The sequence below is a fragment of the Miniopterus schreibersii genome (assembly GCF_964146895.1).
Source record: "Miniopterus schreibersii genome assembly, chromosome: X".
In the NCBI taxonomy this organism is placed as follows: Eukaryota; Metazoa; Chordata; class Mammalia; order Chiroptera; family Miniopteridae; genus Miniopterus; species Miniopterus schreibersii.
Window position 1 is genome coordinate 34373771 of NC_138104.1, and position 27779 is coordinate 34401549.

The window sequence follows — 27779 nt, forward strand, 5'->3', positions numbered from 1 at the left end:
ACTAAAAGGAAGAGCAGTTAATTATCACAAAAATTTTATTAGGAAAAGATTAGTTATAATTACTTAAATCATTCAATTTTTTATTAAATTATTGAAATATTTGTATGTCAAAAATAGCATGATAAAAGATTAAAAGAGAAACTAGGAAAATATTTAAGGAAAACATGACAAAAGGTTTTTATCCTTATACATAACAAATCATTACAGATTTATAGGAGAGGTGTGAATCCCCATTTATGCCCATGTTCAAGTGGCATGAAGGAAAGGAAAACCCAAAGGACAATAATTGTAGGGAAATGAATTCCACCTCAATGATAATCAAAGAATGCAAGTCAAAGTAAATTGGTAAGATTGTGTGAAATTTCCCAGGACAAACAGCATAGTTTCTTTGTCATAGAAATAGCACATGTGGGTGGGGATGCTAAGAAGGAGGAATGAATGAATTAAAAAGAAGTCAAGAGCCCAGCCGGGCGTGGCTCAGCAGTTGAGTGTCTGCCTAGGATCCAGGCGATCGGGGTTCGATTCCCGGTCAGGGCACAGGCCCGGGTTGTGGGCTCCATCAATGACTCTCTCATCATTGATGTTTCTCTCTCTCTCTCTCCCTCTCCTCTCCTCTCTCTGAAATCAATAAAGATCTATATAAAAAAAAAATTTTTTTTTAAAGTCAAGAGAAAATGAAGCAGATACAATAAGTGGGGCATCTCTGCATCCCATGAACATAAATTGCAAGAGAAAAGAAAGTCATTTGTGAGCATCCGGGAAAATATGCGTACTGCCAAGACATTTGATATATTAAGGCACCATTGCTATTTCTTTAAAGTTGTACTAATAGTGTTGTAGGTTTCTAGATTTTTAAGTCTTTACCTTTTTGAGATGTTTTGAAGCCTTTACACTTGAAATAATACAATGTTCAGGATTTACTTTAAAGTTATCCATGGGGTCAGGGAATTAAAAGTGAGTAATGTTGAAATAAGGCTGTGCCAGTGTGTTGATAATTGTTGCAACTCAAGACAGATACATGAGGTAAGGAGGTCATATTATTCTCTCTACTTTGTATATGTTAATTTTTTTCTGTAAACAGGTTTATTATTTTAAAAGAGTTAAAATAAATTAGTATAATCTTTGCTCATGGAAGTTTGTAAATATGCATCAAAAGGCATTTATCAGAAGAAAATATTTAGGTAAGTGTGAAAATAATTACAAACAAGAATGATCATTCCAACATTGTTTGTACTAGTGAAAAAGGAGAAACTATCCAAATAGCTACCAAAAAAGAACTGGTTAAATAAATAATCCCATGTCAATACAATGAAAGACTATATATCCATCAAAATTTATATATATATATGTGTGTGTGTATGTATATATATATATATATATATATATATATATATCTTGATTATATATTAAACTGAAAAGATGCTCATGATGTATTATTAGGAAAAAAGAAATGCATGATTGTTGGAAAATTAGCACGGCCTTTGTGAAAGGAAAACCAAACAAATTAGTAAAGCATTTTCTTTTATTTTGGAAAGCAATTTGGCAGTGTCTGACAAAATGTAAAGGCCCCAGCCCTCCACCCTGGCCGCCAGTCGCGGGACAGGGACCTCAACATGTACAGGGTTGGAGACTACTTCTACTTCGAGAACTCCTCCAGCAATACTTACCTGATCCGGAGAATTGAGGCGCTCAACAAAAAGGCCAACGGGAACCTGGAGGCCAAAGTGGTGTGCTACTACCAGAGGCGAGACATCTCCAGCACCCTCACTGCCCTGGTGGACAAGTATGCCACCCTGTCTGTCTGCGACAAAACCGGACCGGGGGTCCACATTGGCGAGGAAGGGGAAATCGGAGAGGAGATGGAGAACCTGGAGATGGTCGATCTGCTCGTGAAGCTAAAGCACCAGCTTTGGCACCAGGAGCTGTTCCTTGAGAGCAAACTAGAGAGCTGGAGTCGCTGCCCCGCACCCACATCAGAGGGAAGTGCAGCATCAGTCTGCTCAATGAGACCCAGTCTTCCTACGTGGAGAGGAAGGACTTCTACTCCCGCGTCTTCTACCCACATCAGAAGATGCTGCTGACCTATAAAGTGGAGATTTGTGTACCAGACTGACATCAGTAACCTGCTAAAGGAAGGAGAGGAGGACAGCAGCGACCAGTCCAAACTGGAAACCAACATATGGGAGATGCACAACTCAGTTGTAGACAAGCAGATCGACCAGTTCTTGGTGGTGTGGCCACCTTGGCACGGACCCTGAACTACAACAGCAGCAGCTCGGTCTGACAGCTCAGTCTGCACATGAGCGCTGCAGCTGCCTCCTGGGACATCACCCTGTGTCACTCCACAGCCACTCTGCATAAGAACTTGTAAAACTTTGCCAAGGCCTTCTTGGCTCTGGTGCCACAGGGCAGCCTATGCAGTGCTGGGACAAGATGAAGGAGTGGTCAGTTTCAGAGGCCAGCATCTTCAAGGAGGCCCTGGGGAAATACTGGAAAAATTTCAGACATCCACCAAGACTTTCTGCCCTGGAAGTTGATCACCATCATCATCAGGTACTACTACAAGTGGAAGACCACCAACAGATATGTGCAGCAGAAACGCTTGAAAGCAGCTGGCTGAGAGTGAGTTAAATCAAGTTTATACTCGCAACTAAAACAAGCCAAACCCAAACCAGATCAGCATCAACAAGGTCAAGGTGGGTGTGGTGAAGGGCAACGGGCACCAGGCCAGAGCCTGGGCGCTGGCTTGGCCTTCAAGAGCTGTTACACCACCCAGTCTTACTAGGGGTATTCTTGGGGTCCCCCTAACATTCAGGTAGTCTCTGAACATCTAATTGGACATATTAAAAGAAATATGGTGACTTGAAAATGCCAACCCAGTTAGATGGAGAGGGGCCAAAACCAAACCGCAGTAATATGAGACTTTATTCCATCCCATCCTGGAGCAGTGGGAGCCACAAGTTGGCCATGAAGAGGAGACAGGAATTCTATCTGCAAACCACCAAGTCCACTCGGATCACCCTACACCTGTGCTGGGAGATCCTGTGTCCGTGGCACACTGCCACTCAACCCATCAACAATCTGGCCATCAATGACCTGGCCATCAAAGCCAAGTGCATGGCTCGGCTCCCCAAAGCCTCGCACAGGCCACTGGTGGTGAAGTAGACCATGCAGAAGACCCTGAAAGCCATGCTCAGGTATCTCAAGAACCACCCCCAACCCCCACCTCAAGTCTGACCCCTTGAGGAGCATGTCTGGTGCGCCCAGTGACCTGCCCCCTGCCAAGTTGCCCCTGTCATCAACAATGGCTTTCCCACCATCCTGGGCAAGAAGAGCTATGAGCAGCACAACAGGATGGATGGCAACATGAAGAAGCACCTCTTGATGCCCAGTAGGTGCTTGGTGAACCATGGAAAGACCAGGCACATGGGACCAAGCTGGGAGCTCCTGTTCAATGGGAAGTCTTACCCCCACCAAAGTGTCCCCAGGTCAAGAGGTGGGGGATGAACTGAATTGAGGCCCCTGATGAAGTGTTTTACTTGGCCAGTGAGGAGACCAGGAAGATTCATTCGCCAGCCGATCTTGTCCTCCAAGACCAAGAGCTCTACCTGCAGGCCCTGCAATCCTATCATTCTGAGCTAGGGACAGGCCATGCCACTGCAGCCTGCAGCAGCCTCCTCTCCCGCTGGTCAATAATAAGCTCATCTCATATCAGACTAGGCAAGGGCTAGGTGCTGCCACTGCCCCAGGCTATTCTGATGTCAGACCAAGCCCTGACTACCTGCCTGCCAGCCCACACAGTTTTGTTAACACCCTCCTGCCCTCACCTGCAGAGTAACTGCCCCTTTAGCCACACCTGGAGAAAAAAATGTGGTTTAACTTAATCCTGGAATGCCCAGGAGCTGATTTTAGCTTTGTGTTACTTTTTTGGCTGGAGTTTGTACTGCAGGCTCCTGGGCGGGCCTGGAGTTTTGTGTTCTGTCGAAAGTGCCCTTTTAAATTTTATTTTTATTACTTTTTTGGTAGATGAACTTAAGCCTTGCAACTTACACCGCGTATGTTGGTGCAGCCAGAGGCCAGTGGAGCTGCTTGGTGAGGTTGGCCCTTTGTTTTTTCAAATAATTTTAGTATTAGAAAAAAATCACAAAAAGAAAAAAGAAAAACCAAACAGCCCTGTCTGGGTTGCTCAGTTGTTTAGACCATGGTCCTGTTAGGTTAAGGTTTCAGGTTCCATCCCCAGTCAGGGCACATACAAGAATCAACCAATGAATGCATAAACAGGTGGAACAACAAACTGATGTTTTCTCTTCCTCTATCTCTTGCTCCTTCCCTTCCTCTCTTTCTCTAAAAAAAAGTCAATAAATAAAAAGGGAAAACAAAAAAGATAATTCATTAATGGAAATCTTATTTTTAATTCTATAGAAAATTAGAAACAGTTTCAGTGTCCACCAAAACTGATTACGTACAATGGAACAGTAATAGAGCTATCAAAAAGTCAGAGGTAAGGCAAACATTCTAATAAAAATAAGCAAAAGACTTGATAGGCATTTCAAAAAGGAAAATTATTAATGATCAATAAACACATGGAAAATGTTCAGTCACTAGTCATCAGAAAATACAAATTAAAACCCCAATAAAATACATTTACCGACTTACTAAAATGCCTAACATTAAAAAGACTGAAAATTCCAAGTGTTGGCGTATATATGCAGAAACTGGAAATGGAAAATAGTATGGCAACACCTTATAAAGTGAAGCATACTACCCAGCAATTCCATTCCTTGGCATTTACCAAAGGAAATGAAATGTTATGCCCACACAACAACCTCATATGAATGTTCAAAGCAACATTATTCATAATAACCAAATAATGAAAGCTACCCAAATGAGCCTCAGTTGGTGAATAAATAATATTGTAGGGTATACTCACCCTATGAAATACTACAAAAATACTGTAACAAAAAATGAAACATCAATAGTTTAAACAACACAAATGAATCTCAAAATCATTACAGAAGTTAAAGAAGTAGAACACAAATGAAATCTTGTAAAAGGCAAAGCTATAGTGACCGAAAACAAGTCAGTGGATACCTGGGATGGGGGTGGGGAGGAATGTAGCTGAACTAGATGTGGAAGTGAAAAAGGCACCTGGAAACTTCTTAGGGTGAAGAAGTTTTATAGCTTAATCATCATGGCAGTTACATTGCATACAATTACCAAAATTTACCACTTTATACAGTTGAAATTGGTGAATTCTATTGTAGATAAAGAACAACTTAATGAACCATAAAAGAGTACAAAAGAAAACAAAGGTTAGAGGTAGTGTCCCAACCTCTTGCCCCTAGTGGGGGTGAAAAAAAAATCCTGTGTCCCTTTCTGATTCAGGATATAAAAGACAATTACTCCACTAGTCCTTTGTTCCCCCAGCATCAAAACCTTCCAGTGAAGTTATGTTATTTTTGGTTAAAAGCAATTTTTTATTTTTAAAAATTTATCTTTATTGTTGAAAATATTACAGATTTCCCTTTTTGTCCCCATTGACCCCCTGCCTCCCACTCCCACCCCCTCCCCGGGCCTTCACCACACTATTGTCTGTGTCCATGGGTCATGCACATATGCATAGAAATTCTTTGGTTAATCTCTCCCCACCCCTCAACCCCTTTCTCTCTGAGATTCAGCAGTCTGTTCCATTCTTCAGTGTCTTTGGGTCTATTTTGTTCATCAGTTTATTAGGCTAAAAACAATTTTTTAAAAGGATGATTTTTCTAAATACATGGTCCTCTCTCTGCTTGTAGCACGCAGACTTGTTTTACAAAATAGAGAAAAAGAACTTATGAACTTATGGAAAATAGTATAAGTCAGCCTAGTGGTTCACTATAAAACTGAAGGGATTCCAAGGATATTTCAGCTCAATCATTAGATTAAAAATTTGGTTTTTCGACCCAATAGAGCAAATCAAAGTCATTTGATATTAACCCTATAACAGCCTACTGACAATTGACAACATATCTTGCATGGATGCAAATCAAAGGGAGTTATTTCTATATGTAGTCCATCAAAAAAACCTTCACACCTCTATGAAACCTTATCAATGTTATGTTTTAGCATTGTAACTGTTCTAGATAGTAAGACATCGCAGAAAGAAACAAAAAGGCGGAAAAACAAGTTTCTTCGAACGCAGCAAGTTTGGAGGTGAAGATGAGCTTCTATTTGGAAAAGTTCTTGGACTAATTAGAGAACCTCAAAGGCTGCAAAAGAAATGTCTGGGACTGTCTATTCTTTGACTACAGCATCAACCTCAGTTTGGATTATTAGAAATTAGAACTGCTTCCGACATGAATAAAGCTTATTCAAAAGTGAATGATATAGCATCAAATCTCAGTAGTAAGACAAACCCCGATCCCCACCCCAGAAAGTGTTTAAAAACCACAGAGAGAAATAGCAGAGTCTGAAACATGCTGGAGAGAAAACCTAGGGCCTTTGTGGTCCAAATTCCATTTTTTTTTTTTTTAAATATATCTTCATTGATTTCAGAGAAAGGAAGGGAGAGGGAAAGAGAGAGAAACATCAATGATGAGAGTCATTGATCGGCTGCCTCCTGCGCGCCCCCAGCTGGGGATCCAGCCCGCAACTTGGGCATGCGCTCTAACCAGGAATCGAACCTCGATCTCCTGGATCCTAGGTTGATGCTCAACCGCTGAGCCATGCCTGTCTGGGCAGTCCACATTCTTTTATGGTAGCAGGACCAGAAAACTCTTCTGAAACTCTAACCTATGTATAACTGGTATTTCAAGCCAGACACCCTCTGCTCACTCTTCCCTGAAAAATGGTTACAGTTTCATTCTCAGACAGCTCTTCCCATGTTTAAAAACAAAACAAAACAAAAAACAATAAAATGTAACCAGGATCACACTGACTGGAATAAACAAGGGGACCCCTTTCCACTCACTTACCAGCAACAAACCCAAGGTCAGTTTTGGAAATCCTGGCTATACGAATGTTATTTTACAGTCTCTGTTTCATTTTAGTCATGTTCTAATTAATGATTTACTTAAGCAAGGTGTTACACAGAAGAAAATCCCCCTCAATGCCTTTGTCAGGCTTTTGCACTCTTGCTTATTAAGAAGAATGTCTGTGGCTCTAAGACTAAGAAAAGTTTACTCCAGAAGGTTAAACATACCATTTTAGCTACTGCCAGAGGGTCTCTGAGTATATGCAGAATAATACTTTAAAAATTTATGCTTTTATTATGGAAATTTTTAAAATACATAAAAGTAGAGCCAAGATTATAATGAGTCATCACACATCTAACACCCAGCTTCAACATTTATCAACTCCTGTTCATTTTTGTTATACCTATGCTCCCCTTTTCCTTTTTATGAATTATTTAATGAAAGTCCTAGATATTTCATCAATTATCTATGAATACTTTAATGCTCATAAGTTTTTTTATCCAGTTCTTAGAGCAACTTAAAGAAGACACAAAAAAGAAATAAAATTTGAAAGATTTAACCCAGAACTGGACAATTTATCAGATATTTCTATTACCAGAGAATAGTGGTACCACTAATTTGGAATTTGAGGTTAAGTACTATAAAATATGTAAAGCGAGTGCAGCAATCTGTCATTCCCCAAATAGAAAAATTTAATGACCTCTCCCTTGACATTCCGCAAAGGGGGGAACAAAGAAAATATTATCTCGTTGGTGAATTTAAGGTCCTCTGAATCTTTTCTTTGGGGCAAGAGAACTAGAATATTCCTAAAAGAAGTTCATTGAGAAGTGCTTTTTTCATGCACAAATATAACTGACTATTCAGAGTTCTTATTTTTATCTAAAAATGTTATAGCTTAAATGTGGCTCTCTCACTTTATAGGGTCTGACTAGAAAGTCATAATTCCAAGACATCTGACTCTAGCATTTCATTTCATTGAAAATATAAAGCTGACTTTTACCCTTAGGAGTGCACATACTTCATTTTCTTGATCACTGAAAGCCTCTCACAAGGTGAATTATCTTCACTATAATCCTTTTAAACAATTGAGGAAATCTTACTTCAAATCTCAGATGTTCAGGGCTTTATGAGTTGATCCAAAGAGTACAAATGAGTTTACAAAACCCCATGTGATCCTAAGCCAGTGTCTATGTGAAATGTCAAACAGAGCAGCAGCAGAAAAACCTGGAAAAAGATTTTAATATGATAAAGTCTGACAAAGTTGCGTTAGAAAACACAGGATTGAAGAAAATGAGGGAGGATAAACATGTAGCAGCTGTTTTAGAGGTGAGAGAGAGGGGTTTCACTGGGCTGTGAAGATGATGAACCTGCCAGCAGCCCAGATACAGGATTTATAGAGGCCTATTTTCAACTAGTGTCTGAAAATCTAGAACCTGTGGAACTGAGAAACCCCAAGCAATCAATGTGCCAGATTCTGACACTTTGGATGAGATAAAGATTTTGATAAGGATAAAGCAAAAAATAGCATCAGGATTAAGTTGACTGGCACCAAGAGAAAGTCTTAGAACAAAATAAATGGGATAAGCACTTCAGAAAACACTTGGCTCAAAGCCTTCAGGAGAAAGAAAGATGATGACATGACAATTGCTACAGACTGTGTCCACAGATATGTTCAACATCCCTTTTCTGAGCATTTGGGGCTTTGATGAGAGCCCTGGATATTTATCTTTAGATGCAGTACAAGAAACTGAAGCGGAGAAGCAGAAATTAAGTCTCAAACTAGATGTTTACCTTACTCATATTGGCTTCTCAGTGCTGTCAGCCATTGATTCTTCCTTTACAAGTCATTACAGCAGTGACGCATCTAACATGTAGAGGCAGATGTGCTTCAATTATAATGATCTAGAAGTAGCTAACATTCAAGGGGGCTCAGTGCAGAGCACTTGAGATTAGAGTGGTTATATTTTCTTTTACACACAATAGAAGAGATATTTGATACATTGCTAGAAATAAAATGATTAATCACTTATAAAGTAAGTGGGTAGGTCTAACCATTAGGCATTGTGACCAACAAAATCCTGGGTTTATGTGCACGTTGAAATTTCTCTCTTATTCCCTGCCCCCACTCCCACACACACTTCCACTTCTTCCACTTGAGAAGAACTCTGATTTTTACCGAATAGAGAGGTAATCACCAGATCAACTGTGTGAAATATAAAATTGAAAGCAACAAGTAAACAAACAAGAAAAACAAACAAACAAAAACTCAAAGGCACAGACAACAGTATGGTGTTTCCCAGAGGGAAGGGGATGGGGGGTAGCAAAGGTAAAAGGGCTCAAATATATGGTATTAGATGATTTACCTTTGGGTGATGGGCCCACAATGCAATATACAGATTATATATCATAGAAATGCACATTTGCAACCTATATGATTGTATTAACCAGTGTTACACCAATAAATTTAACCTTTAAAAAGTACAATGGTTGACACCCCATATTTATTGCCCGGACTTATAGTTCATTGATCTCTTTCCTTCCTACTTGTTAAGAGTAGCATGTTCTATTGTTTTGGGGCTGTGTGGATATATGTAGGCATAGATGTGGGTGTGGGTGGATGGATAGATACATAGATTGATAGAAAAAATGATACATAGATAGATATAGATAGAAGATAGGTAGATGATAGATAAGTAGATAGATAATAAATAGATATAGATAGATGATGATAGATGATAGATATAGATAGGTAGATAAATGATAGATGATAGATGATGATAGATGATAGATAGATGATAGATGATAGATAGATGATAGATGATGATAGATTAGATAGATAGATAGATAGATAGATAGATAGATAGATAGATAGATGATAGATGATAGATAGATGATAGATGATAGATAGATGATAGATAGATAGATATAGATAGATAGATATAGATAGATGATAGATGATATAGATAGATGATAGATGATAGATGATGATAGATAGATGATAGATATAGATGATAGATGATAGATAGATAGAGATAGGTGATAGATAGATAGATGATAGATAGATAGATAGATAGATAGATAGATAGATAGATAGATAGATAGATGATAGATAGATAGATGATAGATAGATAGATAGATAGATAGATGATAGATAGATAGATAGATGATAGATGATGATAGATGATAGATGAGATAGATATTGATAGATGATAGATGATAGATGATAGATGATAGATAGATAGATACATAGATAGATAGATAGATAGATAGATAGATAGATAGATAGATATAGATAGATAGATGGATGATAGATAGATGATAGATAGATATATGATAGATAGATGATGATAGATAGATAGATGATGATAAATAGATGATAGATGATGATAGATAGATGAAGGATGATAGATAGGTAGACGATGATGATAGATAAATAGATGATAGATGATAGATAGATGATAGATAGATAGATGATAGATAGATAGATAGATAGATAGATAGATAGATAGATAGATAGATAGATGATGATAGATAGATAGATAGATAGATAGATAGATAGATGATAGATGATAGATGATAGATAGATGATAGATGATAGATAGATAGATAGATGATAGATAGATAGATAGATAGATAGATGATAGATAGATAGAGATAGATGATGATAGATAGATAGATAGATAGATGATAGATAGATAGATAGATAGATAGATATAGATGATAGATAGATAGATGATAGATAGATGATAGATGATGATAGATAGATAGATAGATAGATAGATAGATAGATAGATAGATAGATAGATAGATACATGATAGATAGATAGATAGATGATTGATAGATAGATAGATATAGATAGATAGATAGATGATTGATAGATAGATAGATATAGATAGATAGATAGATAGATATAGATAGATGATAGATATAGATATAGATAGATAGATAGATAGATAGATAGATAGATAGATAGATAGATAGATAGATAGATGATAGATAGATGATAGATAAGTAGATAGAGGATAGATACATGATAGATAGATGATAGATAGATGATAAATAGATGATAGGGAAAACAGGAAATGAGTTAGGAATATGCATGCTCAAAGAGAATAAATGAAAGATAAAACCTACTCATTAAGAAAAACCCTCAAGATTCACAATCATTTGGCCTTTTGTCTTTATGGTTCTCCAACAGTTTAAGTAATATTCTATAATTATTTTTATAATTTTCCTGTGTTTGTCATTAATAGTTTATTGGAAACATCCCTCTCTATGTTATGTTAATGGCAGTTTGTCCTGCTTAACAGAGAATTTTTTTGATTTACTTAAGGAGTTTAAATTATTTTTCTGGTAAGTTTTTAAGTCTTTCTTTGCTTATATATAATCCATGAGAATGAATATTGGTACTTTGTGAGGGTGAGGGAAGAATAAGAAAAATATTTATGTGCTGATAGAAAAGTATGTCCAAGATGATGATTAATATTATTATTAATTTTCAAAAGTTAAGTACAAAATAGAAGGTTTACCATTATATCATCCTCATGAATGACAAGCATGTATGTGGGTGTATATGCTGTATGTGTATAAGATGTTTTTTAAAGAATATGTTTAAAAATATTAATGGCTATATCTGCAGAGTAAGCCTAAGTAGACTTCTAATTTTTATTTTAGGTCTTACTATACTATTTAAAATTTTAATTATGTTTATGTGTGACTTCTATTTTTTAATCAAAAGACTCAAAACTGTTTCAGAACAGTATAAACAAGATGATGGCTTTTGGGGGGGGGGGTGAAAAAGGAAAACTGATTATATTTTTGTAAGAAAAATCCTGGAAAGATTCTCTAATATGAAACCAGCAGTCATCTTCTGGTAGAGATTGTTTGTGTAATTTTAAATTAATATTTTCTTATTGCCTATTTCTATTTTCTACAGTTTTACATTGAATATATATTACTTGTGTAAAATAATTTAGTAAAATATGATTTGCATTTTTATCCATACTATGATGACCGGATTGTGCTTAAAGAACTTCCATTTTTATTTAAAACCTTAACTCTAATTCTATGTTAATATTGCTTGTATCAGAATTGCCTGAATATGAATAAACATAAACAACAATCTGGTTGCTACAGACATATTTAGAAAGGGGTAGATTTTTATCCCTCATTTGGCCATACCTTTTACCCCTAGTAAATAGCAGGAAAGAAAGTGAGAGGACTTTGGATTTATCTTCTAAATATCAATGGTTTTAAACAGGACATATTATAGATGAAGTGGATAATGTTCTAATCCAAAATATGAATGTGAAAATGCCATATAAAGATTGACTAATGGCTTATGATTTATAACCTCATATATTACAGTTGAACACTAGTTATGCCTCAGTATTCAAGAGTCACAATTCGTTTTTCACTTCCCAAGAGATATTTTTAGTTATGACAGAAATAATCTTCCAAAGGTAAGAAGAGGCACAAAAATCAGAAACCCATATGGAGAAACCTGTTCAAATACTCTCATGAGCCTGCATTATCAAATGACTGCATGACTGGTTGATTATCAAGGATTAGGTGATCACCTCTTTTACACAATAATCAGTGTTATGTTCTTGCCTCACTTGCGTTTTTGGCCTCTAAACTATTCTAAAATGATGAGTCTGGGAGGAGAAAAAACGGAAAAATGAGAGTCAGTTCTGTTTGCTTTTACTAATTGTGGTAATTTTTGCTGAATATGTAAGTTGAAAATAGTGTTTAAAAACAAGAGTTGGCATCCTTCATGGATTTCACCCCTCCATGTTCTTTTCTTCCAAAATATTAAAAGTTGAAAAATTAATTTAGAACCACAGAATTTTAATCTGCTTTGGGCCATATATCTCTTTTTGGCACATTCCCAAACCATTTATATTAAATGGCATTGTGAAAGAAGTAACCAGGACTCCATTCTCTAAAGTGAACATTGAATGGGTATTTGATGCTCAGAATTGCCCATATTTGATATCAATTTCCAATGCTCCCAATATTCCAGAGAAACCAACATGAAAGATTTACTTTGTCTTTTGATGAAAATGTGTGTGTGTGTGTGTGTGTGTGTCTGTATTGAAGTATTGAATGGGGGTAATTAGATAGAGAGGAATACTGAAAGGAGTGACAGGCTTGAGATATGCTTATTGAGTTGCTGGGTACTCTCTGGATGTGTTCCAATTAGTTTCTAACAATCTTTTGCCTTCCTAATGTTCTCCTTGGTGCATTCTGTGTATCAGGCCTGGGTCATTCCTTTCTTTCTATTCTTTAAAATAGCCCTATTGGATTCTTGGAGAAATTAGTTATTTAAGACAACAAATGTACAAAATGAGTCTGAAAAATTATGTTGACAAAAAAGCAAGGACAATATGAAGGACTCCTGGATTTTTTCAGAAACCACCCTGAAGGGGCTTTCATTGACCAAAATGGGAAAATTTGAGCATTAACACTATTATCTAAAATGGATTGACACATATCAAATATGTTAAAGGGCATGATTTTATCATTACATATTGTTAACAAAACTGACTTTGATTTCTAATAAGAGCAAGTAACAGAGACTGGATTTACCTTCTTGCCTGAAATGACAAAAACACAAACAAAATATATGAAACAATGGTTTTCAAGACACTGGATATCAGGCAATAATAGTGATCACAGAGAGAGAGAAAACAAGCAAGGTAATGCCCACAAATGTCCAAGCTTACTGCCTTCAGTGAGTTTCCAGGCCATGTGCAGTGAAATGAAACTCAGGTGGATACCAGTGGCCTTCTTGAGTTGAGTCAAGGAAGTTTTGAGACTGAGGACACCAAGATGGCTAATTTCCACCAACGTGGAATAGAGTACTGGATTGGAGAGAGCTGCATAGAAAGAGAACTCTAGGCACATGTACAGGTCCCCTCCCTTGAGTATTCAGATGTATACTGATCATGCATGTAAGGAAATTCGCCAAGTCTAGAGAAAGAACCACCTGATTAAAGGGAATAGTGTCCAATGTTCACACATGATGGGAAATAGTCCCTGTTATACAAGGTAGATTGAAAAACCCTCAATATTCCATGGCATTGGGTAGACTATCAGAGGGTCTTGCCATAGTAGCAGGGGGTAATTAGCCTTGACTGAACACCATTCTGGCCTGAGGTAACCAATCTTAACAGCAAAATATGAAAGGATCAAATTATGTCCAAGTAAATTAACTGTGTTCCAAAACAAAATTGAAGAATATTTGTAGAAATGCCAAATATATGTGTGTGTGTGTGTGTGTGTGTGTGTGTGTGTGTGTATGGAGCAACATCTTTAAAGTACTGAAAGTAACAAAAATAAGGTGAACCTAAAATTCTGTACCCAACGAAAATATCTTTCATAAGTCAGAGCAAAATTAAGACATTTTCAGGCACACAAAACCTGAAGAATTCATCACCAGCAGACCTGCATTACAAGAAATGATAAACGAAGTCCTTTAGGTAGAAGACAAATGATACCAGAGGGAAACTGCATCTACAAAGGAATGAAAATAACTGGAAATGGTAACTATGTGAGTTTTGTATACGAGGTTTGTAATTTAAATCTCCTTCTTTTAAAAACTTATTGATCATCCTTGAATGAGGCAAGAAAATAAAATAATCATTTCAAAGACTAGTGTAAAAAGAGGAATCAAGCATTTACCTGACTTTTTTTTCTTTTTCTTTCTTTTTTTTTTTTTTGAGGAACTGTATATCAAGTAACCAGACAGTTGACAGGAAAAGTTCTCCTTAAACTAATTTCTTAAAAATTTTAGAAGAATGTTACTTAATAATGGAAGTAATCATAGACTCAAAATATCACCAATTTGAATACACTAATAAAATAATGAAAAGCTGATGGAAGTTTTTGTAATGCAGGATCAGCTAACAACAGCTGATTTCAATGATTGATCCTAACATGACTAAAAGAGAGAAAACTAGGCATATACTTTTTAAGGAGAGACAATAAAAAGATTAAAATAACACCTACTTAGTATTGTTAACAAACAAAGCCAAAATAGCCTGAATCTGACTTAATATCTCAGTTTAAGGGCAATGTAAGAGATAGAGGAACATGTTTGATTTTAATACCACAGGGTTGTATTAGTAAAATCCAGAATGTCAGGAACTATGAGGGGGGAAAATATGATTACTTCAACAAATAAACTGTAAGAAAATAAAAAGTGGAACAGAAAATTTATAGGCTAAAAGAGATTTAAGAGACATGTAAAACAAATGCAATGTTTGGATGGATTTGTTTGGCTCTGGATTCAAACAAATAACAATTAAAAAGAGTCTAGGACATTTGGGGAAATTTGAACATCCATTGTATATTTAATTGGTTTTTCTTTTAGATGTGATAATATATTGGAATTGTTTACAGAAAGAGTTTCTTTGTTTAGAGATACATACTGAACATTTTAAAGATAAATTGATACGATGACTGCAATTTGCTTAAAAATAATGCAAGAAGGGAAAGTGTGAAATTACAGGTAAAACAAGATTGATTTTTAGTTAATAATAGTTGAAACTGGGTGCGGTATACATAGGGGTTCCTAATACTATACTCTCCACTATTGCACATGGTTAAAATTTTCCATAATTAAAAAAAATACCCTGGTTAGTTTCAGCACTATTTCCTAAGGTTCAGAGGGCAGAAAGTATAAGGAAATGAGTAGCAGGAAGACTAATATTACAAAAGAAAGTTTTAAAAAAATATTTTTTATTGATTTTTAGAGAGAAACATCAATGTGAGAGTAACATCTATTGGCTGCCTCCTGCACGTCCCCTACTGGGGATTGAGCCTGCAACCCCAGCATGTGCCCTGGCCAGGAATCAAACCCACAAACTTTGAGTGCATGGGATGATGGCCAACGAACTGAACCACACTGGCCAGGACTAGGAGCAATATTTTCATAATCTGGTGGTGGGAAAGAGCTTTCTGAGCCTGATACCACAGGCAGAACCCTTTCATAGATTTGACCATTCTGTCTGTGACACCATTAGCAAACTTAGCATCGGTTTATGCCAAGTGTAAGATGAAGAGTTTTCCATATATTATTCCCCTTTTCTGACTTATTTAATCCTTTTTACCTTAACCAATTCAGTTCTGAAAATCCATGAATAATACTTCTAAGGTTTAGAAACTGCAATAGTTAAATAGTGTTGTTTGATTTTAGAGTCTACGATAAAAACAGAAGGTAACCTTCTGATATTTTGCCATACTATAATAAATTGAAAATCAATAAAAATTGGATTGTTTTGATCTAAATGTATGTGTGTCTTCTTGCTATACTGCTTTCCCCCCTTTTCTGTCTTAGTTAATGCTTCCCCCCCTGATATTTCATTATAGATCTGGAATGTAGTGCAGAATTATGTAGGCCATGGCCTCAGATTATAGCACAAGAAACAATGTGTTAGAAAATTAAAGTCAATGGGGAAATATTAAATTTTAGCTCACTTACCAGAGTTAATCCTTTCCCAAGCTGTTATCATTTGGTCTCCCTGATGCAAGCCTGTATTTAGTGAAATTAAAAAATAAAAACCAGGAAATAGCTGTCAGTGTCTAAGCTATCTTAAATCAGGCTTAGTTAGCAGTCTGGATGTACCAATCTAGATAATAGCAGCAAGCAGGATTTGGCCTAGGGAGGGGAGGAGAGAAGAGCACTAAAGCAGATGAGGGCAGTATACACCAAGGCTGCCTTCAATCTGGCCACAGTGCCAAATAAACACATGAAAAATGAAAATTTCAGTTTGGTCTCACAATGAAAAACATTCAGATATTTCAAAGTCTTTGCAATTTTCACTTTGCAGGAAGCTATTAGGTTTGCTCAGCTATAACAATATGAATCTATAGATAAGCCCATGAGTCTATGATTTCATGCAATTTGTTTAGCTGTCATGTCATGTATCTAAGTGACAGTTTTTATCACTAGAAATGTCTGTGCCCGCGATTATCTTTTGAAGGCAGTGGAGCTTAGCAGAATTTTACAAAGAACTAAATGGCCTCTATGTGAAAGTAGAGATTTATAGACCAAGAGAATGAACACTGAAATGGCATTCAAGGCACTTGGAATTTTGCCATATTTTTGGCACTTACCTGCTAGCAGTAAGATCATGTGCAAGTCACTTCACTACTTGACCCCAGTTAACACATTCTTAACATAAACCAGTTAACTTAGATGATCTACATGATACTTTTGAAGTTATAAATCACTCATTCAACAAATATTTATTAATTGCCCACTATAAGGGTGCAACATAGTAGCTAAGGGTATGTTTTTGAAATCCCACTACCTAGGTTCAAATTCTATATCCCTTTTTTTGCTAGCTGTGTGTGTGTCAATGGACAAGATGCTTTAACTTCTCTGTGCTTCAGTATCCTTATCTATAAAGTGGGGATAGTTATAGCACCTACCTCATAGAGTTGTTGTAAGAATTAAAGGAAAATAGTGTATTTAAAGAATTTAGAACAGTGCCTAGCATGCAATGAATGTTAGCTATGATGATAATGATGATGATGATGATAGCATTGGAGATGCAATGGGTAACAAGAGTAAAATAGTTTTTGTTCTCAGGGAACATCTAGAAAAAAAGGGGGAGGAATGACAAACACGGATGAAGCTATGGCAGCAGAAGTACTTGCTGGCAAGAAGCATAGCAAAAAGCAGCATGGGGACCTTAATGTAACTTGTAGGGGAGGCTTAAACTGTGAAAAAAAGGATAACTAAGAAGTAACTACTTAAGGAGAAATAGGTTCTAGGCAAAGGAAATGGCATGTGCAAAGGCTGTAGGTCAATAATCCCTATGGGCTAAGACATGGTATTTTCACATAAGTGTAATCCATAAAGCAATAACCATATGTTAAAAATATACCATGGCTCTCTTTTCCTATCAAAACACACCATTAAAGGAGTAAACTGGTAAATGACTGAATGGGAGAAGATATCTGTAGGCATATGTATGTCTAGGACTCATCCAGAATATATAAAAGAAAGAACAGACAACCCAATAGAAAACTGAGCACAAGATTTGACCAGCAGATACCTCATGAAGAAGATGTATAAATGGCCAATAAACATACTTAAATGCGCTTACCTTCACTTGTCATTGGGACAGCATAAATTAAAATCACTATGCAATACCACCACACCTCCATGAGAATGGCTAATTTTTTTAAATCAAGGGTTTACAAGGTTATAGAGAATCCTGGACTTTCATATTCTATTAAAGCTGAAAATATGCATATTTTATGATCCTGCTATTGCACTTTGTGATATATACTCAATAAAAATGTGGACATTTGTTCACCAAAAGACATATAATAGAATGTTCCTAGCAACGTTATGTATAATATTTCAAAAACTGAAAATCTAAGTGTTCATCAACAGCAGAACAGATCAATCAATCAATCATGGTATATTCACACGGTGGGATGCTATGCAGCAATGACAATGAGTGATCTACAACTAAACTCAAAAATATGGATCCTCACAAACATAATACTGAGTGGAAAAATGCAGATACACACACAAAATATATGATTCCATAAAACTTGAAAAATTATTCTATGCTATTAGAAATCAGGGTAAATATTACTCTGTAGGAACAAGTAATGACTTAGAGGGAATGCATGGGTGGCCACTAGGTGGCTGGTAATGGTTTGTCATCTGATGAGCAGTCTGGTAAAGCAACCTAAAACTCATACTTGAACCTTGCCATTTTAAAGTGGATTGACAATGTCTGCTAATTGGAAACAGAACTGACATTCTTTCTGCAAATCTTTCACAATTAAAAGAAGAGATGATCATAGCAATCCCAAGAATTGTATGAATTTGTGCTTCCCTGGCCCTTATAAATCTAGGATGATGATGTTTTCAAATGCAGAATCATAATTAAAAGTAATAAAATATTGAGGGAACACTGACCATGTGTGCAATTTGCAATAATGAAATTAATAAAGCAAGGTGGGAGCTGACATGCCAGGTGTTGTAAATAATAGGTTGGGCATTTTCTATATGAATATAATTTTATATCCCATATATCTATTAATCATATTCAATTATAAAAGCATTAATATTGGTGGCATTATCTTCCTTGTGATACTCAACTCATGTTCTCTGGAATGAGTATCCACTAATTGGATTTCTGACCACTCATGTTGCTTCTACCCTTCAGTCCACACTATGTACCCCCAGCACCAGTTTACCCAACCTCAGGTAAGGACAGTGGTCTCCTCATTCTCCATGGGGTAAATGAATCATGCCAGATCTTTTTTACTTAACTCTGAGGGGATTGATCTCTTGGCAAAGATTTTGTAGTTCATAAATTTTCAATAAAATCAAGAGCCCAGTGTACTATACTGAATAATAATCATCCAAAAATATCATGTCCTAATCCTTGGAACCTAAGCATCTAGACATAGCAATATTAACCTGATTACCCAGATGGGGCCTAAATCTAACCACACATGTCCTTATAAGAGTGAGGCAGAGGTGAGAGAAGGAGAGATCCAAACAAGAGTAGGCCCTGTGAAGATAGGCAGAGATTAGAGTGATGCAGCCACAAAGAAAGGAACACCAAGGAATACTGGCACCCTCAAGAAGCTGGAATTGCCAAGGAACAGATACTCCATTAGAATCTCCAGAAGCACATTAGCACTGCAGACATGACACCTTGATTTCAGATTAGTGAAACTGATTTGGACTTTTGGACTAAAAAACTATGAGGGAATAACTTCCTGTTGTTTTAAGCAACAAAGTTTGTGGTAATTTATTACAGCAGTCATCAGAAACTAATATACCAACCCTCTCATAAAGGGGAAAATATATACATATATACCAAATAATAACTAAGTGTGCATAAGAAAGAGACAGGCAGAAATTCAATATGAGTAAATATCTTTCCTTTCTACCCTTTAGAACAGCTGTTAGCTGGCCACAGAGATGAAGAGGTCCTATATACCACCAACCTGCCTGACTCCCAATGCTTCCTACCATGCCGGGTATACACCAAAGTGTGTTTTGGAGTAAATGAATGGTCAGAAATAGTATTGTGCATTTCTCTGACATCTTTAGGTACACTGACCTCTACAATGACATTTCTAACATGGTAAAAGTTTAAACAAAAAGCAAAAAAAAAAAAAAAAGACCTTGCTAATTAAAGTGTGATGTGACAACCAGCACCATTGGCATTGCTTGGGAACTTGTGAGAAATATAAAACCTCAGGATCCACCTTGGATGCACTTAATCAGAATCTGCCTTTTAAGATCCCCTGATGATTCTTTTGAACATTGACATTTGAGAAGCACAGGTCTATGAGATGATCAAGGAAATCAGAATTGATTATTTGATAATATTATGAATTACTGTTAACTGCTAGTTGTGATAATGACATTGGGTTAAAAGGGTCCTTTTAGAGATAAATACTGAAATAGATAATGATGAAATCATGTGATGTGTGGGCTTTACTTCAAATCATTCTGGGAGTGGGGATAGAAAGTAGGTGGAGGTATACAAAGAACAAGTGTGACCACAAAATGATAAGTAATTGAAACCGAGTGATCTATACATGGAGGTCCATTGTACTTTTACCTCTCTTTTTGGATCTATTTTTAATATTCCATAATAGAAAGTTGAAAAAAATTCAGGTGCAGGATGAGTCATTTTCTCCTTTGTAGATCTTATGTGCGTTCACTGGTATTCTTTCCTACTATAAACTGTCCCATCATTGAACTCTAATTTAGATACAATAGATTCAGGGGGAAAATGCACCGTAATGATCCTGTATTTCTCTCTACTCCTACTGTAACCAGTTATCTGGGGTGGAGAGTCTGGGAGCAGGGGCAAATAAAAATGACCTTGGAGAATGTGCTCATACAATATTCTGGAGAATGGTGTGGCCTTCCTGGGTCTGGGTAAGGAGCCTTTTCAATGCCCCAAACACGTAATCTGAGCCGACAGTCTTTCAGACACTGTGTACAACCAGAATGCTTGATTAGGGAGTAAAGAACTCGAACTGGACAATCTTCGAGGGATAGATGGTATGGCTGAAGGAGGAGGAAATCAAGCTTAATAATAGCGACAGCGATCCACTTTGTTGGCGTCACTTCAGCATTATCACAGAAGAAGGCTTTGTTTTCGTGATAAATATTGTACATTTACTACTTCACAGGCAGGAGCCTGAAAACGTGCGTCAGATATCTTATTTAGCTCCGTTCCCCTCTTTAGGGTTTTCAAAGGTAATTGCTGTTCATCTGTCTTACTTGTCTGCCTCTGTTGCTACTGCGACAAAGAAGCAGCGGCAGCTCCTCCTGTGATGATTGGTCGCCGGGTGTGCTGAATTTCTAGCCAACTGCAGCAACACGTTAAGCCTCCTTTTTGCTAGGCAACAATGCTGTCGTCATTACTGAAGCTTCAATGCATCTTCCAGTAATCGTTGGAAAATTAATTCAATTAAAATCAGATTGCCTACAACAAAACAAAAGATGTTATCCCTAATGTACCTCATTTTTCTGAATATCTTAGGCTTACTGAGAAGGTATAAATATTACCATTTTTTTAAAAAGGATGCTCAGTACTTCTGCCTGCTCAGGGCTTCCCATTCTTGATAAATAATCAAATCACATCCGAATTGGAAACCTAAAAGAACTGACTGATAAATTCGGTTGAACAACATGATTGGGACAGAATTTACCTCCGTCCAGCTGCTTTCAGAGCCTGGAGGGGGGCGGGGGGGAGTGAGGAACTTACGGTTTTCTATAGCAATCTAAATATACCATGTACATCTTTCAATTAAATCGTAATCTTTTTTGCAATCAAATTAAAGAAATTGGCCTTGCAGTCTTTTGAATATGAAACCCCTTTATCTCTAAGTTTTATTGATTGGTTTTTTTTTGAGAGAGATGAAGAGAGAGCGAGTGTGTGTGAGAGAGAGATGAATTTGTTGTTCTACTTATTGATGCATTCATTGGTTGCCTCTTGTATGTGCCCTGACTGGAGACTGAACCCGAAACCTTGGTGTACCCAGGCTATGCTCCTACCAGCTGAGCTACCCAGCCAGGATGAAATCCCCCTTTCTCTTAAATGTACTATGGATTCTAATCTTTGGGCTCAGTATATAGGAACTCCAGGTTCCAAGTAGGTCTTTATATACCAATATTTAACTAACGGCTGAGATCAATTACTGCAGAAGGAGATCTGTAGATCCTAACACTAATGATGCCCGGCAAGATCCCAGTTAGCTCCCTTACATTGCAGAAGAGTCAGGCTAAAGCTAAATGACATCTCTTGGACAGAAGTCCTCCATTATTAATTGCTGACTGGTATCTGAAGGGGCAGATCCTGAGAGTAATTTCAGTTTTCTCCTCACAATCCTCAAATTTCTGATTCCCATGACAAAAGTGTAAGGTAGATATTATTCTGCTCATTTTACATATCAGGAAATTAAAGCACAGAGACCAAATGACCAAAACATTTTCTGAAACTTTTATTCTAATAAACTCTGTTGATTATTCTCATATAATTTAGTCCAGTTTTCTTCAAAATTAAGTATGTGTACTCCTGATAATACACAATGACTTTCCAAGGAGTCCACAGGCATGGGATGTTTTTAAAAAATCTTTTCCAAAATCTCGACTTCGATATGTATTCTCTTCTGTTCTAACACTGACAATTTTCCAAATCCACTTTCATTTTGTAAAGAAGAAAAACATACCTCTACCCACCCAGAACCTGACTTATGGCAATTGTTTCAGAGCACTCAACTTCCAAGGAATGCTACAATATGAAGGAACCTTAAAAAACACACACACAAAAAAAACCCATTTTGCTTAGTTAAAGAAGCCTGGCACAAAATACTACTTATTGTATGATTATATTTACATACAATTTCCAACAGAATGGTAAACCTAAATAGGCAGAAAGCAGAACAGTGCTTGCCTGGGCCTGGGGTTAGGAACAGTAATTCATGGCATATAAGCATGATCAAAAATTTTTGAAATGATAGAAATGTTCCAAAAGTAGATTTTGGTGATGGTTGCACAACTCCGTAAATTTACTAAAAATTATTATACTGTACACTGAAAATTGATGAATTTTTGATATGAAAATCATGCCACAATAAAGGCACTGGGAAAAAATAACTCCAAGGAGCCAAACAAAAGGACAATTAGATATATTAATATTTAGTTGGACTATAAAGTTTGGGAACAAATCTACTTGCAATTCTAATTTCTAAGTAATTTGTAATTCTTTGATTTCAACAAAATTGAGAGAGTATTCAATCCAATTATCAGCTGGTATGTCATTAACAAAATAATTCTTGATGATCAATCACTATGTTATTTTTAGAAAATAATGCTGAAGGAAGACAAAGAATTGTACAACCGATCTACTTGAATTCTTTTTTGTTGTTGTTTACACTGTTACCAATGTCCCCATTTTCCCTCCTTTTGCTCAGGTCTGCCAAGCCCTCACTCCCCTTCCCTCTGGCCACACCACACTGTCTTCTATGGGTTATGCATATATGTTCTTTGGCTAATCCCTTCACCTTCTTTCATTCAGTCCCCCCCTTCCCCTCCCCTCTGACAGCTGTCAGTCTGTTCCATGTATTTATGCCTCTGTTTCTATTTTGTCAGTTTATTTTGTTCACTAAATTATACATATAAGTGAGATCATATTGTGTTTGTCTTTCTCTGACTGGCTTATTTCACTTAGCATAATAATCTCCAGAACCATCCATGCTTCTTTTTTATGGCTTGGTAGTATTTCACTGTGCAAATGTCCCAAAGCTTTTTATCCACTCATCTCCTGAAGGGCACTTGAGCTGTTTCCAGATCTTGGCTATTGTAAATAACGCTGCTATGAACATAGGCATGCACATATTCTTTTGAATTGGTATTTCAGGATTCTTAGGATATATTCCCAGGTTTACTTGCACTCTTATCTACTGAGTAAATTACCTTTAGTTACATTTATTAAAGCAATAAAAGAGAAATTTGACGATGAACTGTATCTTTTTTACCAATATGTAATATTAATGCATATACATAAATTATTTTAAAAATCCATTACAGCCTGGCCGAGCGTGGCTGAGTGGTTGAGTGTCAACCTAGGATCCAGGCGATCAGGGCACATGCTCAGGTTGTGGGCTCGATCCCCAGTTGGGGGCGTGCAGTAGGTGGCCAATCAATGACTCTCTCATCATTGATGTTTCTACTTCTCTCTCCCTCTCCCTTCCTCTCTCTGAAATCAGTAAAGATAAATTTAAAAAATAATAATAAAATAAAAAATCCATTACAATAGAACTGCATTTCAAGTTATATATTTAGTTTTAATGTTTAATAATTATTAGTCAAAATATACATGTTTAAGTTGTTTTGATAAATGTTCTATTAACAATGATAATCACCCAGTCTAGAAAAAAAATGTTTAGCCTGGAACCTTATAATGAGAGTATATATATATATATATATATATATATATATATATATATATACACAATTAAATGTTAACATAATTACATAATTTTATTGCACAGAAGTATAAGATAATAGAAAAGCCTTTCCAACATAGAAGTATAATGCAATAACATTTGAATAAAATTCTGTGTGGGGTAACAGTGTGGAAGTAGAAGTTCAAGAAGAAAAAGAAACTATGTAGTTTTCAACTGTAAAAAAAATAACTTTTTCATGAATTTTAAGTAGATAATAATGTCTTTTATTCCAGTATTTAGCTTCCACTTGGTACATCTATACTGATACAATGTTTGTTTATACAATGTTATACATGCAGTTCAAAAATAGGTTAAACAAATCCTTTATGATAAAAGTTGAAATAATGGCTACCTCTGGAGCATTTTGACTGGATGGCACATGAGAGCCTTTAGATAATATGGAAATATCCTAAATATGTGGATCTGCAGACTACTGTGCAGTCTGCATATTCATCCAGCTGTACATTTAAGATCTTTGCACTTTACTATTTTCACTTATACCTCATCAAATAAATTAAAAGACAGTGTATTGACAAAACCCTGGAAATCACATCCTTTGCAACTACTTAAAGTCGTGATGAAATAAACAATCAAGGGGGCATTCAAAATATGCAAAACGATATATAGCTTTTCACAAGTTATTTTAGGAAGCATGGGAGAAAAAGTATGAGGACCATTGAATTAGCCTTCCTGACCTGTAGAGCTGTAGCGACCTCCTCAACTGTACAGGTAATAATAGTTTTACTCCCAGCTCCATAGTTGCCCCCACCTCCACCTCTAACCTGGGCCTCCTCAGCAGTGTGTAGCTCCCTGTCCACCTTCACTCTGGGACTACACTTCCCAGTAATGCAACTTGGCTCATGGTGGAAGTTTACATTTCTCACAGTGCTTTCTGGACTGTGAAGTCATTAATTCAATAGCAGGAAGGAGTAGAAACGATTTGGAAGCTTTGCTCTCTGGGAGTTGTAGTTTTCTGTGTGCTCATTCTGGTTGGGAAAGAAATACATACTTCTTCAAATATGCAGGAGGGAAAGAAAAAGACAACCTCTGCCTTGAAGAGACAACCAGGCACAGCAGGAACAGAGTCATGTTAAGTAAATCTCGGTAGACCCCAGCATTTGGCTAATGACTATGAATGGCAACTGCCACTTCCAGATTAAAAATTAAACAGAATTTAAAAAAATAACTATAGTAGTTTTTATGGTTATAGAAGAAGTGCTTACTCATAGTAGAAAAATATTGAAAAGTATTCCTTTAAAAATTTTTTAAAAATCACAGGTAATCATAGCACGCAGAGACAATCATTTGTATCATTTTATACATCAGAGTCTGTTTTGCCAAATTCTAAGAGATGCAATTAAACTATGCATAAATATTGAAATGGAGAGGTAGGGATATTGAAGAAACTACATTGTTTGCAGAGGAGATTGTATACCTAGAAAATTACAGCAACCTTAATTGAAAAACAATAAGAGCTGCCCGGCCGGGTGTGGCTCAGCTGTTGAGCATCGACCTAGGATCCAGGAGATACCGGTTTGATTCCTGGTCAGGGCACATGCCCGGGTTGCGGGCTCGATCCCCAGCAGGGGGCATGTGGGAGGCAGCCGATCAACGACTCTCTCATCATTGATGTTTCTCTCTCCCTCTGCCTTCCTCTCTCTGAAATCAATAAAGATATATTTTTAAAAAAGAAAAGAAAAACAATCAGAGCTAATAATAGAGTTTAGAAAGGTAACTGCATATGAAATGTAAGAAAGCAAACAAAGGAATAAAAAATTGCTTTCTTATTTGCCTCAAAGAGCTATTCAAAAATTACAGTGGGAAGTGGGGTGGAATTTTGTTCACAAAATACTAGAATTCAAACAAGACACATGTAGGTCTTATATGAAGAAACACCATGATTAATTGAAAGTCATTAATGGGGAAAATACCATGTTACTGAACAGAAATTTTGAAATTAAAGAAAATGTCAACTGTCCCCAAAATATGTTTGGTGAAATATTTCTACTGGGCTTTGTGGAATCTTACCACCAATTTAACTGTCAGCTGAAAGGCAGTTGCTTTCTCCTTCACTTCTTTGGGTTGCTAGAGCAACTTGTCAATAGATTAAAAAAAAAAAAAAAAGGACAACTTTTTGCATTACTTGTCTTTCCAAGGCATGCCCCGGTACAACACAAACCTCTCTTGTCAGATGTAGCTAGTGTAGCGTCCAAACATCATGCACAATACCTATGCAGCAGAGGCACACTGCGCCCACTCCCACCTCAGCCCTGCTCCTTTGCGTCTGATATTTGGAGCATTTGGAGGAGTGTGAAGAGTATCGGGAAGAGGAGGGAGGAGGAAACAGCATGAGTGCCTAGCTGGGAAGAGGTCAGCCGAAGTTGTGCAGGGCAAGCCTGAACATGTCATTTGTGCAAACCCAAGTGTCCTTGATGTTCTTTAATAGGAACATCTGGTGGAAACCCATGATGGGGTCTTCATCAGCCTTAAGCTGGCCCACAACCATGCTGATGATGCAGCTGTCTGATGTGGACTGATGGTCCTGTGCAGTGATGCAGTGCTGGATTTTCTGGAAAGGAAGGCTAGACAACTTCTCCTCAATGGCAGCTGTGTCCTGGAATTGCTGTCCTTTCCCAGTAAGGCATGGTGCTTCAATGTAAATTGCTCCTAGTTGGATCCTGTAGTTATCAAATAACTGGTAGTAATCTTGAATGAAGCTGGATCCAATCTGCTCCCAAATTGGCTTGTCTCCCATTCTGGAGTGCCACCCTGCCACCTTGAGACCGGAGGGGATGACACTATGGTGGCAGCGCCGGCGGCCATCCAGCATGGTCTGCCGAGATAAAAGATTATTATACCTACCCCATAGGGTTGTTGTGAAGTTTGGATGATGTGATCCATGTAATAAGTGCCTGGGACATAATTAGTGTCCAATATACAATTGCTATTATTATCATCATTAGCACTGTTGTTATTACTACTGAAAACATATTGGAGATGAAGTCCATTTGTGTGTGTTTTTTTTCAGATATTTGTCAGTGGTACAGAAGTGGGGTGGTTTGTAACTATTTTGTTTAAAAAATATTGAGCATTTTCTCTGTACCAACACTGTTCTAGGCACTTTTACATGTGCCATTGGTAAAATATAGAAATCAAAAGAAATTGGGCTAGAGATAATTTATAAAACATGATAATTACTATACACCAGTAACTTACAAGAAATTTTACATATTCACATGACCATGTGTCTAATTAGCACATGAACTCAAAATTTCTATTTTTTCAGGTACATTTTGTAACAATCATCT

The 27779-nt window shown here is 36.8% G+C and overlaps 3 pseudogenes across 3 annotated transcripts in view; 2 read left to right on the top strand and 1 right to left on the bottom strand.

The window, feature by feature from the left end:
* Positions 1-27779, top strand: part of LOC308550923 (ubiquitin-ribosomal protein eS31 fusion protein pseudogene) — a 1162334-nt pseudogene that overhangs the window by 1077391 nt on the left and 57164 nt on the right. The gene's annotated exons all lie outside the window — the stretch shown is intronic.
* Positions 1614-3731, top strand: LOC308551645 (metastasis-associated protein MTA1 pseudogene; annotated as a pseudogene). Its single transcript has one exon. The product of its transcript is annotated as a metastasis-associated protein MTA1 pseudogene (transcript).
* LOC308551603 (nuclear transport factor 2 pseudogene) lies at positions 26843-27226 on the bottom strand (annotated as a pseudogene). Its single transcript has one exon. The product of its transcript is annotated as a nuclear transport factor 2 pseudogene (transcript).